Source organism: Lupinus angustifolius, chromosome LG20 (assembly GCF_001865875.1).
Source record: "Lupinus angustifolius cultivar Tanjil chromosome LG20, LupAngTanjil_v1.0, whole genome shotgun sequence".
In the NCBI taxonomy this organism is placed as follows: domain Eukaryota; kingdom Viridiplantae; phylum Streptophyta; class Magnoliopsida; order Fabales; family Fabaceae; genus Lupinus; species Lupinus angustifolius.
Genome location: NC_032028.1, coordinates 15635117 through 15645465, shown reverse-complemented (window position 1 = coordinate 15645465; position 10349 = coordinate 15635117). Strand labels below are relative to the sequence as shown.

At 28.8% G+C, this 10349-nt stretch overlaps 1 long non-coding RNA gene across 1 annotated transcript in view; it reads left to right on the top strand.

Annotated features, from left to right (window-relative positions):
- The window catches only part of LOC109335376, an 18884-nt gene extending 15353 nt beyond the window's left edge, over nucleotides 1-3531 (top strand). Inside the window, exon 3 of the long non-coding RNA XR_002106204.1 lies at nucleotides 3520-3531. This is a non-coding gene — a long non-coding RNA (uncharacterized LOC109335376). The remainder of the gene's footprint in view (nucleotides 1-3519) is intronic.

Genomic DNA, 10349 nt, shown 5'->3' with positions numbered 1-10349 from the left:
ATCAGGTTAAGTTATCATTCGATAACGATAAGTTGATTTTCCGCATTTGAGTTACTTAAAGTGATGTCCCGGAAAAGGAAGGTTTTAAAAGGAAACAATTTTATACAATCTCTTTATTCAAAAAAAAATTTACCCATTTTTCCGCAATGTTTTTGAGAAGTATTTTTTTCGGGGCGTTACAATGCTTACCATGAGAGTGCCACAGAGTCCTTCCATGTCAAAGACTTCAACTCTTCATGTACTAAGAAGAGCATGGGAGTATACATGTTTTAGAGTTGTTTGCACAATTGGCATCAAGGCTTTGGCACTCTTTTATTGGTTTAGTCTTGAGTTTTACCTCCCACTATGGTCCATGTCAAATTAAGAATAATGGGTCAGAAACATAGGCTTAGCCCGCTTTAGATCTAGTTTCTTTTGTTTATTTTTTCGTTTATATTTTCCTTTGTGAGGAAAAAAAGGGTTTCTGTTGCATATTTACAAATTTTAATATGAAAGCACATTTTGGGGCCTGAAGATATATTTTTAAATAAAGATATTTACTCATTTTATAAGTAAGAAATTAACCCTTTTTAAAATATATATGACTTTTAATATTACTAAGTGTTATCCTTAGAGATTGAGCATTGACTTTTGTACTGATATAATATTTAGAGATCAAATGGCACTTTGTACCATTAATCCAACTCTTTGTTGATGATTTTGTATAAATTTTGATATACTTCTTGCTCCCTATTTCATTCCCAAATTCAATCACTCCTTTCTTGTTTGAGTATTATATTGTTGTACTTTTGTTTATGCTCTTTTTCCTACAACCTTGCAAATTATATAAAAAATTGTTAATTTGAGAACTTCAAATAAATAATTAGGATTTAAGAGTAAAAAATGTAGTAAAAGGTGATGAGGTAATAATTTCCTTATTTTTTTTCTTCATTGAGATAGCGGTGTTGGCAGCGTTTATTGAAATTAGAATAAAATGTCTATTTACTGTTATAGATATAAAATAGATTGAGTATTACCACATTTTTGTTGAGATTACATTACTTTATTAATCATACTAGAATGATAAATCTCAAAGAAGCGTAACATTGAGGATATTTCAGGGTCGGAAGGCATTTTGAGTTTGTATCCAAGGTCATTATACTTCTCTCATTAGGGAGATGACAATTAAGTTTTTAGTATAATTTTAAAGATAAAAACATAATATGAATACGTTAAAAAATAAAAGTATCATTTTTTTATTTTTTTTATTTGTTTTTACTTAATTGTTTTCTCAAGTAATAGAGAATAGTCTAACTCATTATTAACCTTACATCCAAATAACTCAACGGTTATAATCCAATTTGGATCACGAGCTTGGATATCAGTCTAGTTCAATCATCACATTTTCTCATTATATAAAGGAAAAAACAATTGAACAATAAGTCATATCTTTAAAAAATATATAGACAATGGTTGAACGTCATGAAAAGGTGACCCCAAAACATATCAAAATTTTGGAGTCACTACTTTATAAAAGACTTTACCTATCTGTAGCACTGCATCAATATTACATAAGTAATTAGACATTGAGTACGAAAACATATATACTATAGTTAGTATTGACGATTAAACTTTTTCCTTTTCTTTTTTTGAGATCTCAAATATATTTTGTGAGTAACAATGTTGACAAATCAAAATATCAATAATAGAATGGAACTAACTTTTTTTTAGTAGAAATATTTTTACAGGAAACTTTAGTTCAAGACCTTACTTCACATAAATCAAATATTTACAACCTAAAGTAAAATCTTGTTATTAGGCAATTGAGCTTTAACCCAACAAAAGAGAGTTTTGCAACAAAAAAAATTGGCATCTTAAATTGGAAATCATAGCCTGCCATGTTGTTGAGAATGATATTGGATTCAGGACCCAATTGCATCTTCAAGTGACACTAGCATTTTCTCACCAAAATTCTGTCATGATTTTTCTAATCAATCAAATTTTATAAAATAATATAAAATCATAAATTTTTATGTTTATATTTTTATTTTTAAAAAATAATAACTTTTAATTGGACGAAAATACAAAGTCGAAGAAGAATAGAATGAGAATATATGATGCCTATTCATTATCACTAGCCTTCACTTGTTTGTCCCATGACCCTAATAATTCAAAAAATATTCATTCCAGTAGCCCAGAAAATAAATAGTTGACCAGTAGATTTGGGCTATGCCTGCTTCCAACTGTTGCTTTCGCCATGATAATTGACCACCTTATCCTAAACCGACACAAGATGCTATCAGAAGGAAACGTCCTTCTCCCTCTGAGCCACTTAGAACCTAGTTCCAGATATTTAATGTGTTTCTAAATTGTCATGGAAACTTGTTGCCTTTGTGTTATTTAAATATCTAGGAATGAAAAAACCCGACTAGTAGACATAAAAAATATCCCCAATAGCTGGCCGCAATTATAATTTATAGATATGAGTGAATTTTATAATACTTGCTCTCTGGGTACCACATAATTATAAATTCATTTTTAATTAAATTTATATATTATAGTTTTTTATTATTTTAAGATTATATATTATATAATTTATTATTATTTCATAATAAATTACTGTGATTTGATTATAGTAATAAATTAATCATATAAATATATTATTATTTATGTAGTAATTATTTTTATATATTGATTATTATAAAGTATACCCATATAATTAAAAAAACTATTAGTTAGTAATGAATAGCCGCTAGGGCACTTATAAATCGTGTGAGTTTGAGAATAGAAAAAGTTACTGAATTTCGGATGTACATCTGTTGTCTTATTCATTTGTGTCATTTTAAGAGATATGATTGACCAAAAAAATATTTAATAATTTTAATTTTAACCAAATAATTTTTTTTTAATGAATCAGATGTAATGGTACATAGAGTGGTATAAAAAATGGGAAAGTAAATATATTCCCTAACATTCATCAATCATGTTATCATCCCTAATTTTTCTATTTTCTATGCAACCCATTAATTTTCAGATAAAACTTTAACATAAAAGTATCTTACTTCTCTGATTGTTATGGATAATATCCGGGTCCACGAGAGACGTTGAGAAATAACCCAAGTCAATTGACATGAACCTGACTCAATATCTATCCAGTTTCATCAAGACCTCATCTATTTGAAAGTAATCTTAATCAAGTTGAGTGGGACAAATATATGTGTTTGTATTCAAATTGTGAAAAAAATCAAAACAAATACTGATTTGTTAAAAATCAATTGATGTGGGCCTTCCATTACTTTTTAGTTAGACGTCCCCAAGTTTGTTGAGTTAATCCAATGCTTATTATTTCGAAGACAAACACCTGAATCCAGATAAATAACTTCTAGGAAATAAAGATAACTATTTTTGCCAAAAAAATTATATAAGAAAAGCTAGTAAAAATTTTGGCTCCATTTTTGTTAAAAACTGTGAGCATAAGTACATGCAGAATTAATGTATGATATACACGTGTGAAAGAGATTATTGCTTTCGAGGTGAGAGGAATAAAAGATTTGTCATTATTTAACTAAAAAATAAATAAAAATCTATTTTTAAAATTTTATTTTTATCATATAGATGTTATTTATTCAGCACTGAGGAGGATATGCACTCCTTTTCGCATGATTATCACTCTATATGTTGACATAATAATGAGTAAAATATTCTTACATTTTTACCTCACACTAAATTCATATCTACGGCAACACAAGAAAACCAAATTTTACCATTTTTTGGTTGCTTGAGATGGTGTATATGATTTATTTAATGACAGCCAAGTTTACACTTCACAATATTATGGATATACTTAGTTCAAATATAATTATATCCATGAGGTTTAATTAAAATATTATAAATATCAAGTGCGAATAATATGTCAATAAAAAAAGTTGCATATTTATGAATATTTGATAAGTTTAAGTAGAAATACGTAACAAGATCTATATACCTAATGTTTATGTGTTTTTTCGCTTCGCGCTTGGCTAATTTGTTAGAGCTTTAGCTACTTTGCACACTAATTTGGACAAGAAATTCACTTTATCACTTACCATTATTTTTTTCTAAGTCAAAGTGTTTTTTATGAGTGATTATTCTTATAAATGATGTGTTACAAATTAAATTATATATGAAATAGTAATATACGTAACTACCGTTAGTTAGTATGTTACTCACTAATCATTTATAGTATTCATATTTAAAGTTAAAGATGATCAAATATGAATAATGGTGATACAATGACAATATAAAAATCTCTTACACTATAACGTCATACCTATGTTGTGAAACCCAAGCCGGGTGGCAAACCGGAAGAGGTCTCGTATTAAGTTTAACCGGTTTGAATGATTAAACTGTCCAGTCTGATCGGATGATTTCATACATAATTAATAATTTTTATCAATAAATATATAATTATATATAAATGTAAAATTTTATATAATTAATAATTATGTATAATTATATGAATATTTTCATTTTTTTTGGATCGGAGTAAAACAGAAGATTAGAGTAGTCTTATGTTTTATTTTATTTTAAAGGGAACCGTCCGTTTACTTCCCGGGTTAACCCGCTTTAATCGGGTTTAATACAGCCAGACCGGAATTTCCTCGGTTCAAAGTGCTTCAACCCTCATTCGATTAAGAGTGCAAACTAAAGCCGTTTTTAAGTCCGATCAACAATTAGACTGGTTGAACGATCTGGTCCAATCCGATTCTCACAATATTGCTCCATACTACATAAAAAAGAATGCTAAAATAATTATGTGAATATTAATATGCAATAATTATTTTGGTTAAAAGTAGGGGTATTTCATATGTTTATTTCAGTCACATACCAATGTTAATTTTATTAGTTAAATTAAATGTAATTTAATTGAAGTAAAATTTGTGATTATGTACATAATAGTCATAAACATTATTGTAACAACTTAAGAATGAGTGAGTTAAGTTTGTAAAAAAGCATGAATATAAGAAACAATTGTTGTAGAGTTTAAACAATAAGAGTCAGAGAATATTATAATGAGATATATTAAGGTTCACCTTCAACAGTTGAAGGCTACATCAAGTCCTCTTTACTTGATTCAAGATATTTCTACAATTTTAATCTAAGTATCTATTATAAGTCTCACAATAAGACCTTCTCTATAGATCACTCAAATTCTCTCAAGAAAGCACATCACTTTCTTGTTTATAAACACACTCCCCAAACCCTATTGTGGTATTTGTTTTAAGATGTGGAAGAATATTTTAGTAGGCTAAGGATCACTATACCCAATTTGGTTGATGTATGCATCCTCTATAAGAAAAATGAAACTTAATAACATATTTTTCTCTTTGTTTTTTGGACTTTAAAAGTGCACAAAAGATATGAAAAATTGTAAAAATTGAATGCACAAAAGGGTAAATGAAAATGTTGTTCAAGTGCAATTCATTTCAGAGGATAAGAATGATATTCATAGAGTTTAGAAATGTTCCAATATGTATTTCAAGATGTACAAAATGTTTGGGAATGTGCTAATTGAGTTCCAAATTCAAAACTACATTAACAACACACAATAATTGGTTAGTGTGTTGTGGTAATCAGTTACTGAATTTTACATTCCAATAGAGTAATCGGTTATCCACTTAGAGTAATGAGCTACTGACCATTTTTCCTTACAGGTAACTTGTTACTCTATTTCAAGTAATTTATCACCATGTTTAAAGTAAATTTTCACTCTATTTTAAGTAACTTGTCACTTAGTTTCAATTAACATGTATCTTAGTCTTTGCTAATCGGCACATAGGGGTATAAATACTATATCAGTGTCGTAAACAAGTATAGAAAGTAATTACTCGTCTCCATAGGGAATTCCTTTAAACTATAGTCTTTTAATTTAATTATTGCTTCTCAGCTCAATATTTTGTTCTTGAGTTGTTTGTTAAGTACTTCAATTGTACTTTTTATAATGATAAATGTAGTTGAAGTTAAACTTCATACTCACTCCAAGTTTTCACTTTGATTTGTTATTTCGTACCATTTGGAATAACCAATCCATATAAACACCTCAATATGACTAACTGATAATGTCTTAATTAGTTACTAATTTATGCAAGAAAAACCTATGTCTAGTGATTTTGATGCATAGTGAAGAAAAATGACTTAAAAACTCATGCCCTTATGTCTAGTGAATCATGCATGTAAGTTGAGTAAAGTGCAACATCTCAATTGTACTAGTCGCCAATATCTTGGTCCATACTAGCACTTTAATATAAGTAGATCTATGTCTAGTAACTATAATGACAAAATTTCGTTTTATGAACCTTCAAACATGTCTCTATGTCTAATAATACATGCTACTCAGTTTGAGAGTTATGAAATCACAATATTAGTTCTTTGTCTAGATACAAAAATATGATATGCATGCAATGGCAGTTAAAGCAAGTCTATGTCTAGTAAATGTAGAAATTGTTGAGAAATGTAGGTTTAGAATAGTGCAAAAATATTTAAGCAAAGATTCTAAGTTCATGTAAAAAAATTGATCAATACTAAAGCATGCATTAGGTAATGACAAGACTCAAAATGAAAATGAACTTCATGGAATATTATTGAATCAAATTGTGGTTACATCAAGTTTGTGCTACATTCAACCCCAATTAAAAGTTGCTTAGCTACTCATATCTATACAATGTAAGAATGATAATGATAATACACTCATGGGGCGGTAAAACCATACCCAATTTGTGAAAGATATTTCTAAAATATTTGAATTCACTTAACGAGTATATACATATTATGGTTTCATGATATATGGAACAAGATAATAGTTGGTTCAATGGTTTTGTCTCTTAGCATTGAACCAAAGGTTTCAGATTTGATGGGATTTGAACAAGGAACACAAAGGTTGCCAAACAGCAGAGCTACCTCTAGACTATGGCATATGTTCAATTAAATATTGAACAATTATTATACATAACCATTCAGACCAACTAGTGTAGATTCCCAAAACAAAATGTGTTTCTCTTAACCAAATGATATGAGTATCTCTATAAATAGAGACAGTTGAAGGCATAATACATCACAAAATTTTTATCTATAGAAACCATCATTCATTTCTCTAATACATGAGATAAGTGTAGGAAATATAAGTTTGTAAAGTATTATTGAAAGATAAGTTTGTTGTGTTTGTACAAAACATATCAATGTTTTTCAAAGTATGCTGAAGGGGACTCACTGTTCATCCCAGTTGCATCCAATATACTTAAATTGGTGGAGACGAATTGAACCTAAAGGTTAGTATGGTAACACACGCTTTGGAGGTTTTTATGTGCATATCCATCATCTATTACTTTGTTCAAGTGTTGTAACATCTTCCCAACAAATCAAGAATTATCTCACACAATTGAGTAACCATTATCACCTATGATGCTTATACTTTGTTTTAATGAACTAAGTGAGCTATATAAAGAAACTACAAATTGAAGAAGTACGTAAGTGTACAATTGAAATGACCTAGATTTCTATAATTATTATTCTGAGGTTGGCTTCTACACTCAATGCACCGTTGTTTCCCTGAGTGTGGGATCAAGCTGGCTGGGCACGACCTTTGGACACACAAGGTTGTGCTAAGCGTGACTTGTTGCGTTGAGCGCATCACCTAATGTGTTGAGCATGGAGGTTACACTCAATGTATTTTAGACAATATCTAATTGTTGAATTCCTCGAATTTAAACGCTCAACACAAGAATTGTGTTGCGCGTGACTTTTCTTGCACTAAGCATGAATCTGTCAGTGATTGAACTATCAAGTATTATCAATTTCAATGAGTGTGGATATGGTGTTGAACATGGCCTGATCCAGTCTAGAACTTAGACTTTCCTGCTCTTTTGGTCCATTTAGGCATGGAAAACTACTTAAGTGTAACACTTAATTAGTAAAATGCATTTTTAATCATCTATGAGTATTTTTTGAATAATTTGAGTTCATTAAGTTGTAAAATGTTATAAAATTATGTTTTAATTATAGATCAAATTGACACTTAACAATTTTCTAAAACTTTTTTTAGGACCTTGCAACTATTTTTCATCATTTTAAAACTTTGTAAAACATTTGAAAAAAAATGTTTTTAAGGTAACGCATTTCTCTGTTTCAAGTAACAAGTTACTTGGTTTTCTAAAAACTTATTTTAAGGACCTTATAACTCTTTTTCATCCTTTTAAAACTTTTTAAATTAATTTTAGAAATATTTTCAAGAGCATTGTGTGATATAAATAAGAATGATTCATAAAGGTTAGAGCTATACTAAAAAATAATTTAAATCTTGTATATTATCTTGTATGTGCTTTCCATACTTCAAGATCTTTAACCTTTTTCTTCTCTTTATTCATATAGTTGTCTTCATTAAAACCTAGTCAAGGTCAATGAGAGTCTTTTCTTCACACTATTTCTATTTTTATGATGGGAAAATTTAGAAATAAGAAATTATGGAGAATCACTTCTCATGAATGAGTTTGAATTAAAAAGAGACCATCCTTCATGAAAGAGTATAAATCTGAAAGGACCATTCTTCATGAAAGAGTGTAAATTCAAAGGATACCACTCTTCATGAAAGAGCATGTGCTTCTTATAAATAATGGTTATGATGTCCAAGTCATGTATACTAATCAATCAATGCATTTATTGTTTTAATATCCCATCATTAGAAAGAATAGACTTTCTAGTCATCGAGGACGTTTGTGCTTAATGATTTAGAAGACCGAAGAACCTACATGTTCTACCATGGACATGAAGTTGGATACAAGATAAAAGATATTTAAGAATATTCTATGTATTCTCTAGGAATATATCTAGATATATTTATGATATATCTCTCTCATCTCAATTATTTAATATGAATGCTATTGGTTGAATGATGATAATGTTCATCGTATTTACGGTAAATCTCCCATAGTTTTTCCTACATTCACATGAAATATTTATTCACACCCCTTATCAACCGTGGAGATCAATATAGAGCTCTCATGTGTTGTCAAACGATCTCAAACTCATCTACATGCATGTTGGACTAACATTCATGTCAACAACCATTCATAGAAAAATATATTTGTAAATTAGTTAAAACAATGTATGGGCACTTTATCAATGTCTATGAACATGGAAAGCAAGGACATTCCAAATTGGAGTCGCTACCCCTCTTTTGTAGGTATAACAATGGAAATGCAATTAATGTAATGAAATCATCATCAATGTTTACAAGAGGAAAATTTTTAAAAACCAAATTAAAGTTAATGATTAATCTACCTAAAGAGAAATTTTAGGTCTGTGAGTCGATCATGGACAGGAATGTGTTATTAAAATGTTGGCTGGGTCAATTATATAGATATTCATTCAAAACATTAATTTTACCACTATATAATGCTTAAAGAAGGACCAAAGATATATGATTGATTATTTTTAATTTTTCCAAAATTGATCTTATATTTTTTTGAGGTAAAGAAATCTGTCAAGACACCCTCGTCCTCCAAGAGACAACTTTATTTTCATTTCTCATTATTCTTGCATAAAAAGAGTCGAAGTACAATAATCTCCCTAGACATTTGTATGTCCTCATCCCTAGAAAGACTATTTATTTTTGTTATTTTTACACAACAATGGTCGAAATAAAATAATCTATTCTGATAGAGACAATTTATTCATATTATTTTTATATGAAAATAGTTGAAATAAAATAATATGTCCGAGTAGGGTTATAAATGAGTTGAACCATAGTTCAGTTCTGCCCAGCTCGAAACTCGGCTAGAGTTCGATACGAGTTATTTTTTAGGTCGAGTTTGATTCGGTTAAAGTTCGTGAATTGTTCAGCCCAGTTCGAATTGGTTTATTAACTCTAATAATTAATTCTTTTTAAAAGAAATATTGTTTATATATAATATAATAAATATAAAAAATAATGCTGAATAATCATAAAAAATAATTTATAATTTATAATATATATATATAGAGTTGAATTGTATCCAACTTAAGTTCGGCTCGTTTATTTAACGAACTCAATTTATAGTTCAAATTCAACTTATTTGATTCATTAACTAAGTTCCTAGAGCTAAATAACGAATCGTGTTTCAAATAAATACCGAGTTAATTCAGTTTATTATCGGTCTTGATTATAACTATTGAGCTTTGAGAAAACATGTACAATGCTTTGAAGAACTTTGTTAAACCAGGACTTTTCGCATTAGGTGATGATGTAACGTCTAATCTAGAAAATACGTTTTGCGTTAGATGACTAGATACTGATTTGGAAAATACTTTTTACATCGGTTTAAAAACTATTAAATATTGGCTTAAAAGAAAAAGAGAAT